Genomic DNA, 23,820 nt, shown 5'->3' on the forward strand with positions numbered 1-23,820 from the left:
AATTTATGTTTGTGCAATGCTTTTATCTTGATATAAATTGTGTTGATGATTAATTTTTGATTCTTTATTCATATGAATTTGTAGTCTTGGCTCAAAGAAAAGACTTTATGATCCAATTGATTATGAGTGTATTGACAAAGTTGAGTTTTGGGTGACTGATGAAAATCCCAATGAAGAACTTGTGTATGAGGAATTGGAGGAAATATTAGAGGAAGAACAACCAAAAGGTTAATAACTTTTATAGATTTATATATAGTTTAATATTTATTGTGTTTGCTGTTTGATATTGCTCAATCTTCATATAGGCAATGGAGATGATGTTATGAGGATTAATGATGATGAAGAAGTTGATTTGTCAAGATTTGATGTTATGAGGATTACTGATGATGAAGAAGTTGATTTGCCAGGATTTGGTGATAGTGATGGAGCTACTGATGGTATTCGAGTTGGAAATGAGAGTGATGGAGATGATTAGTGATTACTTTTGTTATGTTATTTTGGTATTTTGATGAATACTTCAGTACATTATTTTGGTATAGAAGTTATTAGTGATCTACTGATCATGTAGGATAAAACTCTTTAGCTATGTTATATCCTGAAGTTATTAGTGATCTATAGATCATGTAGGAGTAACTCTAGTTATGCTATTTTGGTAATGTAGTTACTAGTGATCTATTGATCATGCAACTCTTTAGTTATATTATTTTGGTACTGAAGTTATTTGTAATCTATTGAATCACTGATCTTGTATAGATTAACTCTATTTGAAGTTATGTATGTTCATAACTTATGCATTATAATGTCTTTTTTGTCTATTATTCATAGGATTTTAGTATTTTCTGTAATATGAATTTAATTATTATATATATATATGGTGCGCTATGGTCCATAAGTGAAATCCTGTTAAAAATCAAAGTGAATCTCAGCCCTTAGATCCTTAGATTGGATGGTTGTGATCATAATATCCGAGCTACATTATCACGGTATAAGCGTTACATTATTAGCGGAGCTACATTATTAGACTACACAATCTACATTATTAGACTTATGCGTGTTACATTATTAGTCGAGCTACATTATTAGACTACACAATCTACATTATTAGATGACACGTGTCATTAATCTAACGGTTTCATCACAAGATCCAATGACTGAGATTTGCTTTGATTTTTGACAGAATTTCAGTTATGGACCTGATCACGTCCCTATATATATATATATATATATATATATATATATAGGGGTGTGTTAGGGTCCTTACAACATCTTAGTGTAAAACACAGCACTAATCACAGCCCTTGGATCATTAGATTGGATGGTTGTGATTAGTTACATTATCATACTAAAAATCTACATTATTAGCCGAGGTACATTATTAGACTAGAAATGTACATTGTAAGACTAAAACAATACATTATTAAACTAAAATGCTACATTATTATCCGAGCTACATTATTAGTCTAAAATTCTACATCATTAGATGACACGTGGCATTAATCTAACCGTTAGATCATAAGATCCAATGGACTGCAAGTGTTTTGAGTTTTACTTATACTTAGCGTTCTGACCTGAATACATCCCTATATATATATATATATATATATATATATATATATGCTACAGTATTCCGGTTCGACCAGTGGTTCAACCGGTTGGACCAGTTGAACCGTGAACCAATAGCCTCGCCGATTCGTTCACCGGTTCGGTTTTTAAAACATTGATTACAATAAAAATCTGACAATGACAAAGAAGGATAGACGGAAAGAAGAATCGGAAAAATGATGACGACGTAAGCGTTTGAAAAAACAATCAATTAGTACAAAAGGATATTACTAGGAGTACTAGGCTACTCCTTGTTTAACGGTATTTGATTTTTCTTGATTGAAAAAAGATAAAATAAGGGACTATTTGTGGCAGAGAACATTCCAATACATTTCATGATTTCACGCATTAATAATTGTGGGTAAATATATTTCATTTTCTTGTCCAAATATATATGCCAATGTATAAACAATGTCCCATAAATTAATTGACTTTGTTTTCAAATATATGCTTACTTCCACAATTGTGTTGACGAAGACCAAATATAATTTGATCTTAGGAATAATTCCAAAATAATAAATTCAAAAATAAATGGATATTATTATCCCAATCATTTTTTACACCATTCATACTATTTGTCTGATTTGGCTGCGTGGCAATTGCTTTGACTCACGTGTGATATATCCCTCTTGCTCCTCCTAAAATTATTTAAATGCCTACTACAGTTCCATTAAATCAAAAACATCCTCCCTTCACCAATGTCACACTCCCATATTTATTAACAACTAGTGTTATAACCCGTGCTATGCACGGGAAAAAAGATTTTCTAATAAAAATATATTTACAGCTAAATAGATTAAAATAAAGATTATAAGGAAAATAAATAAAATTATATTTCTTTTAAGAATATGTATAAAGTAAAAATTATATTAATAAGATTACAAACAATTAAAAACATTATAAACAACATTAAACAAACATTTGTAATTTTCTCAACCCACTGTAATGAAACATTTCGTAATAATATTGAATTATCAATTATAAGCGTAGTAACATAAATTAAAAAAATAACAAAAAAGGACATGCTTTAATGAAATAGAATAAGATATAAAGATAAATGAAAAAGTATTCCTAAATACAAATGAATTAAAAATATTTGAACGAATAATTAGTTCACGGTTTCATTCGATCAACAAATCACATGTATTTATTTGTGCAGAAAAAATATTTAGAAAAACAACAACCTCGTTCATAAATTTTGAAAAACTTCTTTGTAAATAACATTAACAGTAGATTCATTTCTACTGTCATCATCATTCATCATCTCTACAAACTAAAATATTCAGACACACATGATTTGTGACTCTAAATATAGCAACATACTGTCGCTGTTGGAATCTAAATGAGAACCTTGAATCATTCAGACACACATGATTTATGACCGATTTACCCAATACTCGAGCCTCCAAAACATAATCACCTAGCCGTGTACTTATCAATCTGGTGTCATTACACAAGCCATTAGACTATGTTTATCAGCAACAATCCAATCCAACCCAACCGTCCATTTTTTTAATATTTAATTAATTTATATCTCCTCTACATCAATATTCATCCAACCCAATCTTCTTAATATATATCATTATTATCATATAAATGTTATTGTTAGTACTTTTTTTTACTTCAAATATAATCAAATTTTAAAATCATGGCAACAAACTATACCAATCAACAATTTTTAAAAATATTTTATCATAAGCAATAAATAATTAAACATACCCACATTAAACATATGAATAAATTAGATCATTGAAATTTAAAATTTCTTTGAGATCCAAGATAGAAAATTTTGATCATGTCCAATAATCACATCTTAGTTGACTACTTATTTCTTATGTTTAATTTTGGACTATAGCATAACTTGACATGCATGGCCAAAGAAAAAAAATGTCTGTTTAGTATAGGAAAAAGATAAATTTCTGATTTCCCGCCATATATACATATAAAAAGTAAGTCGTCACTTAAAATAAGTAATAACATTTTATCACTTAAAATTTATACTACTCTTTATATTATAAGAAGTAATACAAACTTTATAAGTTAGATTTAATTTTAAATATTTAGAATTTAATCTAATTCTGTTTCTGATTTAATTTTAATTATTTGTAATTTCATCTAATTTTGTGATTATTCTATAAACTTAATAGTAGCGTTTAGTTAATTGGAGACATTAATTTGGTTTCATTTTTTTCATCATTATTATTATTTCAATACATGATAATATATATACACATTCCAATATTTTGAGAGTAAAAAACATATATGAGTTAAAGTTTTCAACAACAATATATTATTTAATAGAATAAATCAAAGTCAATTCAATTCAAACTAAATATATAAATTTAATTTGTTAATAAGAATGAATTTTAATTTAAAAAATATATATTATATAAAACCTAAATAAGAAGTTCAAATTAAAACCTAGCTTAAGTCATAATAATAGAGCCCAACACCCAAATTAAAACTCTATTATTGGAGATACGCAAAATAATTATTTTACCAACCTACATCTTTGACATAAACTGTCATTGTTTCATTTACTATAATTTATGAGAATCTAGACACATCATACTTGGAGTCTGGAGATATACATTTGTAAATTATAGAAATTTAAATACATCTCATTTTGCCCGAAAATAAATAAAATCTAATTTAACATGACCCGTGGTTGGATATTAAATCTTATCACTATAATCAGTGATTAAATAAAATACTTCATCCAATTACGATAAATTTAGTAAATATTTTTGTGAGTAGTATTTAAATTTATCGATTCATGATTTTTGTATTTTGCAATATTCCATCTTTTATAGAAATGACACCTAAATTCTATCTTTTTCATCATCGTTATTAAATATCTAGTATGATTAAAATTATAAATTGCATTGCTAGAATATTAAATATAAAACATCACAACAGTATTCCCCTTTTTTTTATAATTTTAAAAAATGAAATTAGTTGATTTCAGTTCATTTCAAATTCTAATGTCTTTCTTTTAAGTATTTTATGCTTATATTTACTCTTGAAATCAAAAGAATCTTATGATTCTTAAATTTATTAAGTCAATACAAAAAATATAAAATTAAGTATGTATTTAACGACAAATATAAAAATGAGTATTTATTTAATGACATGTCAAGAGTAAGAGTACTAAATAAATTGTTTGATAATCCCCTTTATAGCTAACACCATATAGTTATTGCGTTCAATTACACATAGACAAAAAAAATATTATCTCACAGGCATAGAAGTGTAAACATAACGTAACAAATTAATGTTAAAAATATCTACTAATACAAAGAATTTTATTTAAATGAAAATCCAACAACCAACTAATTTGGCCCATCAACTGTAAACCACTGTAAATTGAATATGAATAGACAACATTAAGGTAATTTAGGTTTTACCGTCTCCATATGCGCCGCTCATTTTCTGAAGTGAAACCCCCCTCCAGTCGTCTTCTTCCTTCCTCTTGAAGCTCAGCCACATATCTCGCTTGTCACCATCTTTCTCTGTTTCTCTCCGAAATCGGCGACCCTTCCCCGCCGCTCCTTCTGTTGATGCCCTGTGTCCACCTCTTCTCCGGCATCTCTCTCCGCCCCTCAATTTCTCTCTGCCCGTCCATCGCTTCGCCTTCCTCACAGCCACGCCGCGGCCCTTCGTCGCCGACCTGCCTGCACTGCTGCATAGCTGGCCAGCGAGCCGCTTCCTCCTCATCTTTCTGCTCCGTATCTCTCACTTTCTCTCTGCCAGCCCCCGCCTTGTTGCACCGCCCCACTTCCCTCGACCTTGCCGCCTGTGGTTGGAGCTATAGCCAGATTCCAAGATCCTGCCATGCTGCCATCAATAAATCAGAAAATTAGTCCACAAAAATGCAGATTTAATTGATGGTTTGCATATAAATGAATGTTAAATCTTCTTAGAGAAGCCAACTTTTTTGCATTTCATTGGATCAATTTTTGCCCAGGAGAATCTGCCATTTTTTGTCCCAATGGATGATTTTCCCGCCCAAAAATGTGCTACGTGGACATCCAAAAAACTGCCCCTTTATATATTGATAGATAATAATATATTCCCATTTTCCACAAAGTAAATGTTTTACACTTTTCAACATTCCAATATCCACACATATATAAAGAAGGCAACAAATGTGGAAGCTACTTCTAATTACTAGGAGTAGTTTTCTTGCTGAATTTCACTAGCCAACAAATGCTTTACTATTTTATATTTTTCCTAAATATTTTGTCCATATGTACAATGTAATAGGGGGTTAGGGGCCACCTTTTTTTGATGTTACCAACAAATGCTTTTTTTCTTGAGCTTTTGTTTGGAGGTTTATTTTCTTCCATTTTTATGAATTTGGATGAAACTTTGATGTAATAAATATATATAGAGTGCATTGTGTGGAAGACTTGAGTGTTTTTTTTTGCATGGGATGAAAATGTTGTTTAGTAAAGAAGAAACACTATTTCTATAGTTTTATAGGGGCTCATAATCGCATTTTAAATAAATTTATTAGATTTCGAGGGTCAACACGCCATTTTTAAAAAGATAGAACACTTTCGTATTCAATTCTATGAGTAATGGCAAATCAATCCTCATCTTCAATGAGTATTAACTACTGGAGTATTAATTAGAATTCTGTTATTCGGTAATCGAATCAAAATGCCAGTTAAGTAGTTAGGAGTAGTTACCCAAGTACCCAACTAAAGTTTCAGCCTACCCGGAACTAGGTCTGTCAAATTGGGTACCCGCGGATATCCGAGCCAAAAATTTTGGGTACCCGATTTCGAATTTTCCAAAATCTAATACCCGATACCCGATCCGAAAATGATTTCGGGTATCTAGTCCCGATGTGGATTTTTTAAATATTTATTTATTAGTTTTTTAAGAAAATTAACTACAAAATTTTAGAAATACAAACTTGAAGTAGTTCGAGTTTAAGATAAAAAAAACTACTACAAATTATTAGAAATAAAAAAATTCATAAGTTATAACATCCATCATTCATCCATAATAAACATCACAACTCATACATTAACCCTAAATGTGACTTAAGATTGAAGGATTTCGGGAGTACATTTTATTTTTTAAATAATAAAATAGATACATAATTTATTAAATTTAAAAGAAATTAAAAAAATCAGGTAATTCGGGTAATTTGGGTATACCCGATCGGATATCGGGTTACACGATACCCAATAATCCAAAAATCCTATACCTAGTGGCGGAACTAGAAAATTATATAAGCCGGGGCTGAAATTTATAAAAAAAAATAATATTAATATATTTATTTTTATTAGTCTGTTTTCGACGAGTAATATTAAAATATTTATTTTTAGTAGTCTGTTTTCGACGAGTCGCCATCTTTTGAAATCGCTGAAGAATAGTCTCATTTCCAATAATTTTGAAAAACACTCTGTTATTATAGTACTACTACGAAGATATCATTCTTTCATTATGTCTCTCATTCTATTGTGTAAAATACTACTTCCTTCGTCCCACTTTAAGAGTCTTATTTGAATTCAGCATGGTTTTAAGAAATGTAAAGGAAAGTTGGTAAAAATTGATAGTGCAATGTGGGTCCTACTTTTATAATCAAATATGAGCGGAAAAATGTTAGTTGAATGTGAGGTATACTACTATTTATGGTATATTTCAATCGGTCTTCTAAAACGGGACACCCAAAAATAGTGAACCGAGACTCCTAAAGGGAGTACTATGTTTTAACAAGTTTCATGGAAGCACTCGCAGTTGAATCATTCCTACAATAAAATTCATCCTACAATAAAATTCGATGCATAACTATAATCAATAACAAGATTTTTAGTGTTAGATTATATTATTTCATACACTAATAATTTTACTAACCATTACTTGCACAATACAAATAATTTTATATTAATTCTAGTTCAATTAAAAAACTACAGTGGTTCAAATCCAAATACCAATCAAATTAATAGGCATTGAGGCAAATAAAATATAGTATTAAAAAACATGAGAGATACTGCACTAACATTAATTATTTTTACAATTCTATCAAAGAGTTAAATATATATGGACATACGACAACCGTGCGTTGTGCTTAGGCAATAACATCAGTTTTATCATAGCCCAAAAGGACAAACTATGGATACAAAAAGAGCCCAGCAATAAAATATTTGGCCCAAAACTAATAAGCCCAGGTTGTCTTCTCTGTTCTAACTCCTAAGTCCTAACCTAATTCAATTTTCAATTCTAGAACGAGAACAGCGGCGGTGCGGCTGGAGTGTGGATTCTGGACCGTTGGAATGCAGGGCTGCTCTGGGGCGGAGACCGGTCGAAGGAAGGCCGTATAAGGGTGGATGGGGGTCTGGTGCTGGCCGCCAGCGGGGGCTTGGCACTATGTGGTTCCGCCGCTGCCTATACCCGAACCCAATCTCGAAACCCAAAAATTCGAGTATTGAGTATCCAATTACCCGATATTTCGGGCTCGGATATCGGGTATCCAATTCCCAATATCTATTTTGACACCCTAACTAAGAACCAATAAAAGAACCAGTTAGTTAAATAACCGACCCGATATAACCAGTTGACTATTCAGAAAAAGATGCTGACTAACTGCCCTTTTGTTGACTCTTTCTACTGTCCATATGGCAAACTTGAAGCATGTCAATTGCCAACCCCTAATAAAAATGGCATTGCTTTCTCCTCTATTTCAATTTTCAAGCATGCGTTCGATCCTCTCTTCACCAAACCAATTGTGATTAAGTTGAAATCATGAAATTTTTTCTGTGAAAAAAATATTTTCATTTAATGAAATCTACTTTATCCGTCTTCATCTAATCACAATAGCACATGTGCACATTAATCATTCAAATTGAAACTTAGTACAAGTTTTCAACCATTTAATTTAGAGATGAGTTTTATCTTCTATAGTCTACCTCTGCCAAATATATTGCCTGAAAATCCATATTGGTTTTGATTTTTAAGGGGGAGATAATACGTTTATATAGAAAAATACAGAGGCATAAAGATTCCAATACAAAATGATACTCCGACAACTAGGCTAAGCCTAGGCTAGAAAGTATGATTTCCAAATATAGTTGTTTAATCGCCTTATATTTTTTTACATCATTGGTTTTTATTTGGGCGGGTTTTAGTTTGTGAAACCGATAGAGATTGAAACTTAAAGTCTAAAATTATTTGTGTTTTTGTTTTATTTTAAGGTGATTTATATACAATGTGATCCTTTAATTATACATTTACATTACACCCTTTATTACATAATTATGATTAGTGCGATATCTAACATATTACCCCCTCCGTCCCACAAAAGATATCACACTTACCTTTTTGGTTTGTCCCACAAAAGATGTCACATTTTCATTTATGGAAAAAGTTCTCTCTCACATAAATATAAAAATTATATTTTCTCTCTCCATTTAACATACAAAATAAAACCTCCTAAAATCCCGCACCGTCCCACAAGTGTGACATCTTTTGTAGGACGGAGGGAGTACTAAATTGACTCAAACATAAACAAACGTTCGAATTTTAAATTATACGAGGTTGATTTATCGATTAGACAAACGTTCGCCTACATCTAATGTATTTCTCGGTTTACGAGGTTGATTACATTACAAATGAGTTGAAGGAGATCGAAGAATTTGATGGCGTTTAGAGGTGGATGCTTTGAAATCCAAACGAATCCTACCTTAGGAATTGAAGAGTTGGATAATGACTAAACGGTGCACGGTCTGAAATCCGAACCAATTGTAACATCCCAAAAATAGGCTTAAAAGTAAAGGAAATCTTTGAATTTAAACTAATCTTAAAATAATTTTGTGTAACATCCCTAATCTAGTTATGTAATTTCTTATATATATTTGGAGATTTTATTATAAATTTTAATATATATAAATTAAATCTCCATGATAGATTAGTATAGTTAAAAATACAAAGCTTAACTGCTTATAGTACTACAAAAGCACATACGTGTACATATATTAGTAAAATATATATAATCTTATTATTGTACACATTCATACATAGAAAAATAAAAATTGACATTATTACAATCCATTTTATAATACGGTGCGAATTTCAAGTCAATCTGTATAAACGTTTCCATATTGTCGAGTCGTCTTCTGGAATTTAAAACGTAGAATTTTTATATTACTGTGCGAATTTCAAGTCACTCTACATCGTCGTTTTCAACATTGTCGAGTCGTCTTCTGGAATTTAATTGAATTTTTATATTACTGTGCAAATTTCAAGAGCGGGGAGCCTGTTTCGGCGTCGGTGTAGGAGACCAGATACGTGAAGGGGACGGAGGTGGGAGTGTTATTATACACTACTTTAAATATAAAAAGGACAAAATAAATTAAAGAATACATATAAAACTAGTATTTACACGTTCATTTCATCACGCCTCACTCTCTCTCTCGCTCTCTTTCTCGTTCTCTGATCAAATGGCGCCTATGATGAAGTTCCTCCTCATGGTGGTGCTACTTCTAAGCACCACCTTTGGCTTCGCCTTCGCCGACGATGCTGTCCGCCCCGACGTCGATGACGTCCCTCGATTTGTCCGGTGGCTTGTCCACTAGGGTAAGTGGGGGGTGATCTCGTTCAACAGCCCCATGTTCGTACCAGGAGGGTACCCGGCATCCTACATTGACGCCAGGAAGGGGTCTCCTTACTTCTACTTCTCCGCCCTTGACCCAGTTCGGTGGAGAGCCGATAAGGACCCCGCGTGAGCTTCACTCTCAGCGAGCTCCTGATCCGCGTCCTCGATTTGCCCGGTGGCTTGTGTGCAATCAAATGTGTGGGAGAAATGAATTTGAATAAACGAAACTATATCAGCAATTAATTTGAGTAGAGTTGGCAGAAGTCCCTCTCCTAACTATATCACAGATATTATCAAGAGTTTAATTGCATGGATTTAATTTAATCTTATGAGTCCCGTAAAGTCAAATTGTTATCAACGGATTACGCCTGTCGGAAAATTTTACAAGAAAGTCCATCAAAAATATTGTTACCCATTAAAAGTTGATGAAATAAGAGTGACTTGAAATTCGCACGGTAATATAAAATTTGATTAAATTCCAGAAAACGACTCGACAATTTGAAAATGACGATATAAAGTGACTTGAAATTCGCACGGATATAGTATAAAAATTTAATTAAATTCCAGAAGAAGAATCGACAATGTTGAAAACAATGATATAGAGTGATTTGAAATTCGCACGGATATATAAAAATGATTAAATTCTAGAAGACGACTCGACAATGTTGAAAACGTTTATATATAGTGACTTGAAATTCGCACGGTAATATAAAAATTGAATTAAAATTTAAATTGTATTTTGTTAGTAATAAAATGGATTGTAATTATGTCAATTTTTGTTACTAATAAAATCGAGATCACAATTTGACTATCAGCCGTTTGTTCGAATTTAAGACCATGCACCTTTTAGTCATTATCCAACATTTCAACTCTTCAATTCCTAAGGTGGGTTTCGTTCGGATTTCAGACCATGTTCCTCTAATCATCATCCAATTCTTCAATAGGTGTTTAGTCACGCGGAAGTTTAATGACTGTCTAAATAAGTAAATATGTAAGTATTGATCACGAGAATTTGAATGAAAAAATACTAGTGTTATTTACCATATTAAGTTAGAAGCCATGAACAATTAAACTTCACGAATATCAATAAATAGTAGGTAAAATATCAACAAAGGGGTAAGATCGTCATTTTGTTAACATTTTATAACTTTCGTGGTTTTTTTTTACATCAACATAGTGCATTACAAATCTCAACACAATGACATGAAAATCTCAACACAAGTACCAGAAAATATCAACACAGTTTTATTGATATTGTACATGCATTATAATGAGATTGTTTGATATATTTATTTATAAAAATCTGCTTATCAACATGAAAAATGAAATAAAAATTATTTAATTTCATCATTAGAATGTTGTTGGACATATGCAATTGAAATTTCGTTAGAATCTTTATAAAATTATCTTTAATTTGATATATTTTTTGCAAAAAAATAATTTAAATCGGAAGAGTTACATAAATTTAAAGTTTTGAGATTATTTTGAAGAGAGGGAAAGTAGTTAGTTCTATTATATTTATGATTTGACTTAATATCCATTAATTTATTTAATTATTATTTAAACTTATATTATAATGCATTTAGCATTATTTCAACCACTAGATCTCCACGTCTAACAATTAGAAATTGATCTCAATTTTGAATTACTAATTGATTAGTCTAACAATTAGAAATTGATCTAAATTTTGAATTACTAATTGATTAGCCATTGATGCCTGCCCATTTTAGTTTGTAGGTTGTATGCAATTCTTTTTGGTCGATATTGTTAATTTGACCCTCGTAATTTTGTTAATCATTCTCTCTACCTTGCATTAAGTTTGTGTAAAACAATTTTTAACTTTTTTTATTTTACATACACTAATGTTATCACCCGTGCATTTGTTATCACCCGTGCAATGCACGTGCCAAAGAATTTTCACTTACTGATTACACATTCTCAATAAATTAACATTGAGTATTATTTTGTGGACTTTAAATATAAAAATGTACTACGAATATCACTATTTTAGACCATTACAAAGGTAAAATTAAATAAATTGAGAATTAAAGTTACATTGAAACATGTTGATTAGAATAGTTTTGTGGAGTAGTATAGTTTTCAAACAGAACAATCACATTTTCACAACGTCCAGCGTTCAGTCACTATCAGCCACCGACAGCGAATCAACATGCTTGAAGATTATTAAATATACCATGTAATCAATCAACCTCCTTTCAGTCTCTCCTGTTTTCTCTTCGCCGTGGTCTCAGTTGTCTGAAGCTGCCATCTGTTTTCTCTTCGCCATGGTCTCAGTTGTCTGAAGCTGCCATCTGCCACTGGCGAAGCCAGCGTTGTTGTCGCCTTTCTACACAAAACCCCTTTTACGCACACCTACATAACATATATACACACATACAGATGGAAAAAAAGAGAGAGAGCATAATATAATCATCTCCTCTAGGATTCTTTTTGGGTCTTGCCGAGAAATTCCTCTCTATAAATCATCCATTAGAGTGAAGATATCAATGACATCCTAAGAATAAAAAATCATCATAGCTCTTGCATAAAAGAACATCTAAAAGTAAAAGTTCACAACAACTAAGTTATACTACTTTATAACTGGAAAACCCAAAAGCTACACAAATCAATAATAATACTATCGCCCTACTCCTCATACCTCCAACCAGAAATAAAAACCAGATTATTGTGTCTGAAATCAAGAATCATTAGCAAATGGCAGTTGAGATTTTGAATGCGCCAGATTTGAGCGATGATGATTGCTAAAAACACCAAATATTGATAATCATCAAATCGAACAGTATAGATATAGCATATCAAATACAATCATATATAAAATGCATACCTTGTGGGAAGATTGTCAGAGTATGTTATGAGCATCTTAGCTTACTGCCGCCCTCCGAAGCTAGATCAGCGTGCATCTGCACTGTCATAGCATCGCCAACTCCCTCAGAATGGCCTCTGACTTAGCCCACTTGTGGGAGCTCCTTATCTGCCCTCTTGTCCCCGTACAGAAAACACAGGCTCTACAGCACTGCCACTCGTGCTCCATCGCTGCCCCTCACTGCACTCCCACCTTCGGCACCTTCTTCATCATCTCTAGAAAGCTTCAAAATAATTGACAAAAGAAAACCTTGTTTATGGGAGTAATAAACATGTCGGAGATGTAATGGGTCAGATACAGAAAGTCAAACAGTGGATTAAACTTGTGTTAACTATAGATCTAATGGCACAACCAATGAGCATCCTTGCAGCATATTTTCCATTCTTTAATGTCAAATGACCATGCATTATTTCCAAAGAAACATCTCTAACGCCCCTAGTCCATAAAATTGCCAATCAACAGATTAACAGCAGCTAAGAATGCAACATCTTGCGGAATGAGCATTAATACAATAGTATATCAGGTTGAAAGTAATGAGTATAGTGGTAAGTTATTCGTGACATCAAGCTCTAATAAACAAATGAGATATGAATACCACTAAGTTCTTCAACAAAAAGTTAGCTGAGCTAGTGTAGCTGCCTTCTCCCACGCAGATATCAAAGCTTTACAATGACCGCTCCATAGGGCGAGGAACTCAACCAAAATTATACCATTCGAATTGAACAGCTGTGCGACACAAATAAACAAAAGTTTAGAAATACTACGTCGTCGATTAAGACTTAATATGAAAAGATAGAGCAGTCACGCCAAATTTAATCAATTTTGTCTCTCAGCCGGCTACGGACTTACAAAACCAAGGACAATCCACCCTGCCTGCTTAAACCCTATCAAAATCCCCAACTTAAATTCAAGATTTTCAAACCAATTTTTTCTCTCAATGCTTTTGAATCAGATACTTTAGCAATATATTGCAAAATGAAACGATTTGTACAAAAAAGCAAACCTCTAACTTTCCCGACTTTGTACAATACCCATGACTCCAGCAGTCAAGATGTTGGTGTTGTCCTCCGACTGAGCATATGCTGTAGGCTTTCACTGTACATAATACTTCCGAGGGTAGGGATAATCGGCAAGGTCTTGTTGTGAAAGAAAAATACTGCCCTGCCACAGCAGCCGGCGAGTTCTTCATGATTTCTCGTGACGAAGGAAGAGTTCTTCACCAATCTGCTCCAATTACACCAAAATCAACCCCTTTTACACAACACCACGGTTTATACCCAGCAGATTCTCACAACCTATAAAGAATTTCATCCCAAATTTCACATTTCACTATAAAAAATTCTAAAGTAAGAGAAAGAGAGAAAGGAGCACGACACTTCCTATTTCAACCTCAATAGATTACATTCCAAATTCATCTCCTTAAACCTCCAATCTCTTACAAATCAAGCTCATATGATTTTGTCAGAAATCAAGAACAACAGTCAAGAGAGTTATCCCTATTCTTGCAACTTTTTTTCAACGGAGGTAATTGCTCCCAAAACTAAAAGTTTGAAATCAATAACCAAATGTTTGAATTTTCAAATATCGAACTTTGAGCAAGATTTTGAAATAAAATGCTTAGCTTTCGTGGGGGGTTGGGACTGTCGGCGGCGGAGTCCGTGAGGCAGAGACGGAGCGCCACAATGGAGGCGGTCAGGCGCTGCGTGCAGCCTCTGAACGGAGAAAGTAAGGACAACGGAGGAGGCGAGGTCTCGAGGCAGGCGAACTACAGCGGCGGTCTCAATTGGTTAATTCATCATTTGGATCAATCACGGATGGGCCTCGGGCCCATTTCCCCACAGCAAGGTTTTTGGACATGTTTTTATTAAATATTGCAGCTTGCAATCCATTGTTATAGTCAATCCATTGTTGCAGCTTGCAAAAATCAAGTAGAATTAATCAGAAAATGAATTGAAATGCCATAATCCCGAGATCAAATTTTTGCAAATTTTCCACTATTATGCTTGGAGTAACCACCATCCTAGTCGTTACAATCTGAGAAAAAACCGAGCCAGACGACAGAATATAGAGTGGAATGAGATGGGACTTCTTATTTATTTGCATCATAGGGGTGAGATGTTAGAACATCAATCTGAGTCTAGATTTTATTTACAAAACCCCTTTTAGAATAATGAAATATCAAAGTTTACTGTGTTTAATTGGGGATTTTATCCTACTTGTTTATGGTTCTGAAGAAATTTTTTTCGATCTTGCTTGTTTGTGGAACTTGCTCCATAATTCGCCCGGTAATGTACATAAATCAGAATTGATGACTAATCTTAATTAGGAAATTGAAAATTACACGTAATTTGCCTCATGATTACAAATCAGGATGACTAATCTAATTTGAGAAATTGAAATTACTTGTGTTTTGCACAATAAAATTTGTAAATCAAGTTAAAAGAGTATTAGTTAAAAATTGTAGTATATACAAAGTTGGGGTATAATTGTTATTATCTATAGACTATAATACTTTCAACTAAATAAATTTAAGATAATATTGTACTTAAATTTTTTTATAATAAAAATATTTTATTATCAGAAATTTAAACAAATATTTTAAATTATGATTTAATTGTTTTAACAAAAAAAATATAAAAAAAAATGAGTTAAAAAAGAATTAAAATAAATATAGTAACAATTGATAATTAAATATATTTTTATTTAAAAATGGATATAATAATATATTATATAAAAAATAATTTGAAGATAAATTTTGCTAGTATATATTTTTCCACGCTTCTCCTACGTACATTATATTATATTATTTTCCTTCAATTATTTTAATATTTGTGATTGGGTATAATTTGAAACTTATTATTTCAAATATTTTTTCTATAGTCAATATATGGTCATTTAATACTATTCTCAAAATTACGTGAACGAAGATATAATTATATAGTATATATATATATATATATATATATATTTTTTGAAACATAATTAATATACTAATACATTTGAAGAATATGTCACGTGCATAGGTGGGCACCAAGTGCAACAACTTTCCATAATCAAATTACCTCTATGTTTTCACTTGATGCACTATTATGTTATCATTTGATGTACTGTAGAAATTGAAAATTACACATAATTTGCCTCATGATTACACATCATATGCCACATGTTGGGTGTCACGGGTTGCTACCAATGGACCATCCCTATTATTTAACGTAATACAAAAATAATTATGAAATTAATTCTAAAATATTCCAGTGAAATATTGAAATTATAGTGATTTTTCATTCGTGAACTTATCAATTTGAGTGTAGAACGAGCTACACAAATCTTACATCATCTGACCTCTATTATATTATTTATAATATTTTATAGCAACGTCATATATCCACGTGATATCATTCAATGATAATAGTCTTTTAATTATATAAAATTTTCATTTTGAAAACTTATCAATGTATATTACACTGTATAAAAATAAATAAATACTATATATACTAGCAAAATATTATTTAAAAAGATAAAAAAACATTATTACAAAGAAATTTAAAAGATTTTTTTTTCACAAACGAACATTTTTTCTCTTTTAAAAAATCTACCAATATGTATATAATACTTGTGAAATTAAAAGTCAGAATTAAAAAATAAAACATAAGTAGTTTTAAGAATATGGAGTATATACTATATGTCATAATACAAGAGATATTTCAAAAGAAACAATTTATTTATCTTCAAATCATCTTGATATATACTATTTATGATTGTTTCTATTTAAAGTTTTATTGTGAATCTTTTTAATAATGGTGAATATTTTTAAGAAGAATATCAATTACATATTTTAAACAATATAAATAAGGAAAATTATAATAGTATAATATTCCTCTTATAATTGTTAATAGGGTCAAATTAGTTATAAAAATAAGTAATTAATGATGCATTCAATTAAAAGTAATTTGGTCTTATCCTATTCAAATTTGAAGGTCATTTTGTATATACAATTTTTTATATCAATTTATCTTTATTCACTAGTTAATTACTAAATTAATTTTTATGGACTATTAACTAATCACATTTTTAGTCATACAAACAACAAAATAACATATACATGTAAAAATAAAGCGTAACTTTCTTTTCAACTACTATCAAACAACATCATAAATACCCTACTTTTTACACTTACATTATCATTACTTCGGCCCAAAAATTTTATATCATCATTACTTTCTTGTTGTCTTTTTACCTAATTATGCATACACACATACATAGAAGCCATGCCACAGAATGAATTATCAAAATTTAGTGTCCGTCAAGAAAAAAATGTCTTTTATATACATACACATTGGACTTTTTACTACTCCCTCCGTCCCGCTTAAGATGACACGTTTTCCTTTTTAGTTTGTCCCAACTAAGATGAAACATTTCATTTTTGGTAACTTTCTCTCTCCAATTAATACACTCAACCACTTTTTCCACTCCTATTAAAATATTCATCTTTCTTTATCTCTGTACTTTAATACTTACACCCACCTTCTCTCTCCAATTAAACACTTTAACTAATAACTCCTAAAATCCCGCGCCGGCTAAGCAATGTGTCATCTTAGCCGGAACGGAGGGAGTAATTAATTAGGACAGAAGCAAATTTTAAGAAAAAATGTGAGAATTTTAAGAAATTATGAGAATCCCAGCATCTAGAAAAATGAATTAGTAAAAGTAGATTTTTAATTTTTGAGTGATATGTGGCATGCACGCATTTTATATAATTCCCTAACCAATGATGAGCATTGTTTAGTATATATCATGCATAATATCACTTATACTAAGAACTATTTTAGAAAACAGAAAAGATTACACAAAAAAATTCACAAACTAACACAATCAATAATTAAATACACTTTGCAAGACGAACTAATAAATTGTGTGTTAGGCAAGGAATAAATATTGCAACATTTATCATGAATTCTTCGCTACAATTATTTAATCAAATTAGATTTTTTATACTACGATCATTTTGTAGTAACATTTAGGTACTGATATTTTATCCTTTCTAATTCTCTTGAAACCACCACAACCTATATCAAAGCTGTCAAGGACGACCTGACATCGATGGAGTGCCCCAGTGCTCGGTGAAAGAGGGGAAGCAAGGTTTACTCCATAAACACCCAATACTTTTGTAACTTAGGGAATATATAAGGTATAATGATGTGGGCATGAATAACCATAATTCTACCTTTCGCGGTTTGAACCCGTGAAAAAGAAGGGGAGGAAGCTACGCTCAAACAAGTTTAACTTTCTATGATGACATAGCTCATACAAAGTTAATCTCATTTAAGCATCCGCTCCTACTTTTCCACTCTGAATCAAAGCGAGAGAGGAAGAAGTAAGGTTACCTATGGCCATATCATCATACTATGATGTACCGATAAGTTACAAAAGTAAGGATATTCACCGAGTAAACCGCACTTGCACTCCTCCACCAGGCAAACTAAGTAACCTCGTGGATGTCAAGCAATCCCCCACATCTCCGAAGGTGTGGGGATCAAGTGGGAAAAGGGATAGTTAGACTACGAGATGTGGTGGAGAGAGATAATGTTTGTTAATGAGTGTTAAGAGAGGTTTTACTCCTAAACGTTGGATTCTCCGGGTTGAGCACAAACAATAAATCCGGCGCCCTAAAGCCAACTGACATCACAATCTTGATTCCTGAGTTACTATTCATTAGTGTAGTATTTTACTTCATCAATTAGTTTGGATGGTAATAGGACTAGCGATCCTATTGATGAATTGAACACTCAAACTTGCAGAAAAACTTGATCAAAAACTCTAGCAATGGCCTAAAGTTGGTAACGTGAACAGGGGATGAGAAAATAAAAGTTTTTTATTGCTTTATTTCTCTGGACTCGATCTAAGGGAATTCTATAATTTATAGAATTCCCCCTGCTTGATTCGGACTTACGATTCGGAAAAGAATAAAGAAGAAAACCCGAAAAGATTTGACTCAATCTTAAAAGGAAAAACGTTCAACAGAAAAAGGAAAATCACAATTAAAAATAGCAAAACAAATCTAAAGGAAATCCATGGTCTAATAGGTAACGAAGTCTTTATACTTCATGGGCCGAGATTGGACACGTTTGGGCGGATCATTCTTCGATGGTCTACTCATGCTTCGTCCTCTTCCGCCAGCTTCTTCCTCCCTTGCCGCCGGCGACGTACGATCCGGCGTTACTTGTGCGTCAAGCTCCATGGTCGTATCAACTCCCCCCTCCTTTGGAAACGCCTTGTCCTCAAGGCGTAAATCTGGAAAATGCTGCTTCAACAAACTCACATCCTCCCAATTTGCGTCAGACAACGCATCCGAGGACCACTGCACCAACCATTGTTCTTGAGGCACGCGATCGACCAGCACAGTTCGGCTGGCTATAGCACGTATCCGAGTATCATTTGGCTGACTCCGATTGAACTCATCTGGTAAAGCTGACACCGCCTTAATGCTGGGGACGAACGATTTTAGGAGAGACACATGGAACACATCATGGATTCGACTATCCGCAGGCAACTGAAGACGATACGCCACCTTCCCGATTCTTTCCAAAATGACATAGGGACCATAATAGCGGCGAGCTAGCTTATTTGAGAGAGGTTTCTCCACCGAACGTTGACGATATGGTTGGAGCTTAAGGAAAACTGAATCCCCCACATTGAACTCAACATCACGACGTTTGCGATTTGCAAATTCCACCATAGAGCGCTGTGCCTTAGCAATCTGAATTTTCAGAGTCCGGAGAGTTTCTTCTCTCTCTGCAAGTAGATCAGCAATTTCGGCATTGTGAGAGGGCTTGGCATAAGTGTCGAACAAACTCGGAGGCTCCCTTCCATACAAGGCTTGGAACGGCGACATTCCAATGCTAGAGTTGACGCTGCAATTAAGCGCAAGTTCCGCCCAAGGAAGCAGAGTCAACCAACGTTTCGGACGCTCATAAGTGAAGGCTCTTAGGTACTGCTCCAAGGCACGATTTGTCACCTCGGATTGGCCGTCCGTCTGCGGGTGATAAGCAGTTGTGAACTGAAGCTTCGTCCCACTTAAGGTCAAGAGTTCATTCCAAAAATCGCTCATAAAAATGGAATCTCGGTCGGATAAAAGCTTCTTTGGAAAGCCGTGGAGTTTCACCACTATTTCAACGAACAACTTCGCAACCTGCCGCGCATCAAAACCCGGCTTTAGAGCACCGAAATGAGCATACTTAGATAGGCGGTCCACTACCACCATGATTGTTGTGAAACCGAACGAAGAAGGCAGCCCAACTATGAAATCCATTGAAGCCGCTTCCCAAACCATGTCAGGAATTGGCAAAGGTTGAATGAGACCATTCAGCTTGTCGCACACATATTTTGTTGCTTGGCAAGTGTAGGAAGCTGCAACGTATTCTTCCACATCCCGCCGAAGCCCAGGCCAATAAAAAACTGACGTCACCCTAGCAAGCGTTCGCCTAACTCCCGGGTGACCTGCTGCCGGAGAGTCGTGGCACTCTTCGATTATGGCACGACAAACCGCTGAATCCCTGCTTAATAATAGTCGCCTCTTAAAATAAAGAAGGCCATCCGTGACCGAAATGTGGTGTGGGGCCACACCGGCAGCCACATCCTCATGCAAACGAACGAGGTCAGGAAGGGCTGTGTTATCGGCGCGGACAGTCTCGAGAACCGCTGGAATCGGTCGAGTATAAAGCTCAAATAGCTGAGGCAGCCCAGCTCGTGGTTCCTCACCCTTGCGAGACAAAGCGTCTGCTACCTTATTTGCTGCGCCGGACTTGTACTCGATTGTAAACTTGAAACCCATTAACTTCCTCACATAAAATTGCTGATAGGGAGTCTGTACGACCTGAGAAAGGAGCTCTTTAAGACTTCGTTGATCGCTTCGTATAATGAAATCGCGACCAAGGAGATACTGTCTCCATTTCTGCACCGCCTCCACAATAGCGTATAGTTCTTTATGATAAGTAGAAGCTAAACGACGGCGGGAACCCATCTTTTTGCTGAAGAACACGATCGGGTGGCCTTGCTGCATAAGGACCGCACCTACCCCAAAATCAGAGGCATCTGTTTCGAGCACAAAAGGAAGGGAAAAATCCGGCAGGCGAAAACGGGTGTGGAAGTCATGGCTGATTTCAGCGCTTCAAAACTTGCGGTCGCGGCGTCCGACCAAATAAATGCATCTTTTTTCAATAGTTCTGTAAGGGGCGCTGCGATAAGCGAGTAGTCCTTGACAAACCGACGATAATATCCTGTCAAACCCAAAAATCCGCGAAGTTGCTTGATCGTCGAAGGAACAGGCCATGCCACCATCGCCTCGATTTTCGCTGGGTCTGCTCGCAACTGGCCCGCCGAGATAATGTGACCCAAATAATCGATAGTCGCAACCCCGAAAGCACACTTAGACTGCTTAAGGAAGAAGGAATTTTCCTGCAGAATGCCAAGAACCCGGCGCAAATGCTGGATATGTTCCTCCATCGATCCACTGAACACCAAAATATCGTCAAAAAAGACGATGACAGATTTGCGCAATAATGGCTGAAATATACTATTCATCGCAGCCTGGAAAGTCGAGGGTGCGTTGGTGAGGCCGAATGGCATAACCAGAAATTCAAAATGTCCGTCATGGGTACGGAATGCTGTCTTATGAATGTCATCGATATGCATACGAATCTGGTGGTATCCTGAATGGAGATCAAGTTTAGAAAAAATTCTTGCAGCATGTAGCTCGTCGAACAGTTCATCCGCCATAGGGATCGGAAAATGATCTGGTGTTGTTGCAGCATTAAGAGCACGGTAATCGACACAAAAGCGGAAAGTGCCGTCCTTCTTGCGGACCAGCAAAACGGGGGAGGAGAATGGGCTCGTGCTCTGCTGAATTACACCCTGGGCGAGCATCTCTCGGACCTGCTTTTCGATTTCTGTCTTCTGAAAGTATGGGTAGCGATATGGTCTGACATTGATAGGCTTAACTGATGACGGAAGATGAATCTTGTGGTCCCATTGGCGGGCTGGTGGCAGACCCGTCGGTACAGAAAATACCCCCTCAAATTTGCCTGATAATGTGTTTGCTAAAGACATGCAAGTACATCATATTTTATAAGTAACACTTCGAAGACGACTACAAACCACACAATAAAACAAGAGGCAGCAATGCATGGTCACGCAAATTAATACTCATCTATATCCATTTTGGTATTCTAAGTTTGTTTAAACAAGGAGTATATAAATATAAAGATAGCATTTTTTGGTCGTACGAAATATTTCGGAACAATTAGATGGATCCAATAATATATGCTGGACTTTCTATTAATTATAGGAAATAAGCAAATTTAAAATAAAATTATGAGAAAACATGGAAACAAGTAATCAGAGCAAAAACACAGACGATTGAAAGAAGCATGAGACAATACCTTTTATATTGGCGCCGGATCTGCTCCGATCTACACCAAACACGAAATACATATATCTTAGAACCTAGATCTGCCATAAACTAAGCAAAACACAAGTACGGAAAGATCTCACCGTGTTCGCTGAGTTAAAGGCTGTAACTGCCGAGTCAGTGCCTGATCTCCACCTCAGTTAGCCCAGATCTGCACCATAGACGCCTGATCTCCACCTCACGTCTACTGTTGCTCCAGATCTCCCGCGGTGACGGCGTGGAAACCGACCAGCTCCTCCACGCCGTCACCGCGACAGCAGTAGCTAAACCAAAAAAAGAAAAATAGCTAAATAAATAAAGATTGTAGTAGTACTAGTAAATAAAGAAGTGTTTTGAAACAGGATTGTTACGGAGAGCACATAATTTTGTTGGGGTATGTTGGACATTATTTATCATCATATATTCAAGAATACATAATTGAATATAAATAAAGCAAGATCTTCAACAACATGTATTTCACGTACAACCATAAACATAATAGGATCGAAACATACCTTGGCGATCCATAGCGGAAGCGATTGAGGAAGGAGGAGACGAACTTCCCCGGACTTTCTTTGGCGTAGTGGCGTAACTCCAACTCCAAGGATTTGTTTCTCTCTCTTTCCCTCATTTATGTGTTCTCTTGATGTGTGTGATTTGATGTGATCACCACACTTGTATTTATAGGCAGAGAGAGGACAAACCCTAATTATCAAACCCTAAAAGCCCTTTCTATCAAAGAGGCCCAAAATAATTTATTCATAATCATAAACTTGATTCTCAAGTCTCACGTAAATCACAAACATTATTCCTTACTTATATATTCCTTTCCTTAATATATGATAGGAAATATATTATTTCCAAATCAGTGACTATATATTAGTCAACTAACAATCGGCCATATATAATTATATATAACCTCAATTTCCTTGTTAGCCATAGGAATCATATTGTGAATTACCATTAATTGACTAATTAATCATATGATTAGGAAACGTCCCAATAACAATAATTAATTAGGGAAAAATGTGTCGTATACCAAGTTAATGTATTATATTAAATATCCAATTCTATTTAAGATTTTATCACATGTCACATATGTGAGACATAAACTTACAAGGTATGCACACAAATATCGGCTCCCTCGCACACACTCTTCCTTTGTAGTACTTGAAAAACGCTTATTCTGTTTTCTGTTTTATGTGTAAAAATTATTTGTGTGCATTTTGTCGAACAATAGGAGAGCACATAATTTTGTTGTTCCACATTTTATACTAACTT

The 23,820-nt window shown here is 34.1% G+C and overlaps 1 long non-coding RNA gene across 3 annotated transcripts; it reads right to left on the reverse strand.

Annotated features, from left to right (window-relative positions):
- Positions 1-12,225: 12,225 nt before the first annotated feature.
- On the reverse strand, positions 12,226-14,898 carry LOC125192334. 3 transcript variants are annotated; one of them, XR_007171366.1, is made up of 5 exons: positions 14,098-14,898; positions 13,690-13,820; positions 13,056-13,317; positions 12,870-12,972; positions 12,226-12,583 (listed from the first exon to the last, which is right to left on the reverse strand). It is a non-coding gene; the product is annotated as an uncharacterized LOC125192334 (long non-coding RNA). The 3 variants fall into 3 exon arrangements; XR_007171364.1 differs by lacking the exon at positions 12,870-12,972 and having other exon boundaries at positions 14,098-14,882; XR_007171365.1 differs by lacking the exon at positions 12,226-12,583 and having other exon boundaries at positions 12,669-12,972; positions 14,098-14,886.
- Between the last annotated feature and the right edge of the window lie 8,922 nt (positions 14,899-23,820).

This window comes from Salvia hispanica, chromosome 6 (assembly GCF_023119035.1).
Source record: "Salvia hispanica cultivar TCC Black 2014 chromosome 6, UniMelb_Shisp_WGS_1.0, whole genome shotgun sequence".
In the NCBI taxonomy this organism is placed as follows: Eukaryota; Viridiplantae; Streptophyta; class Magnoliopsida; order Lamiales; family Lamiaceae; genus Salvia; species Salvia hispanica.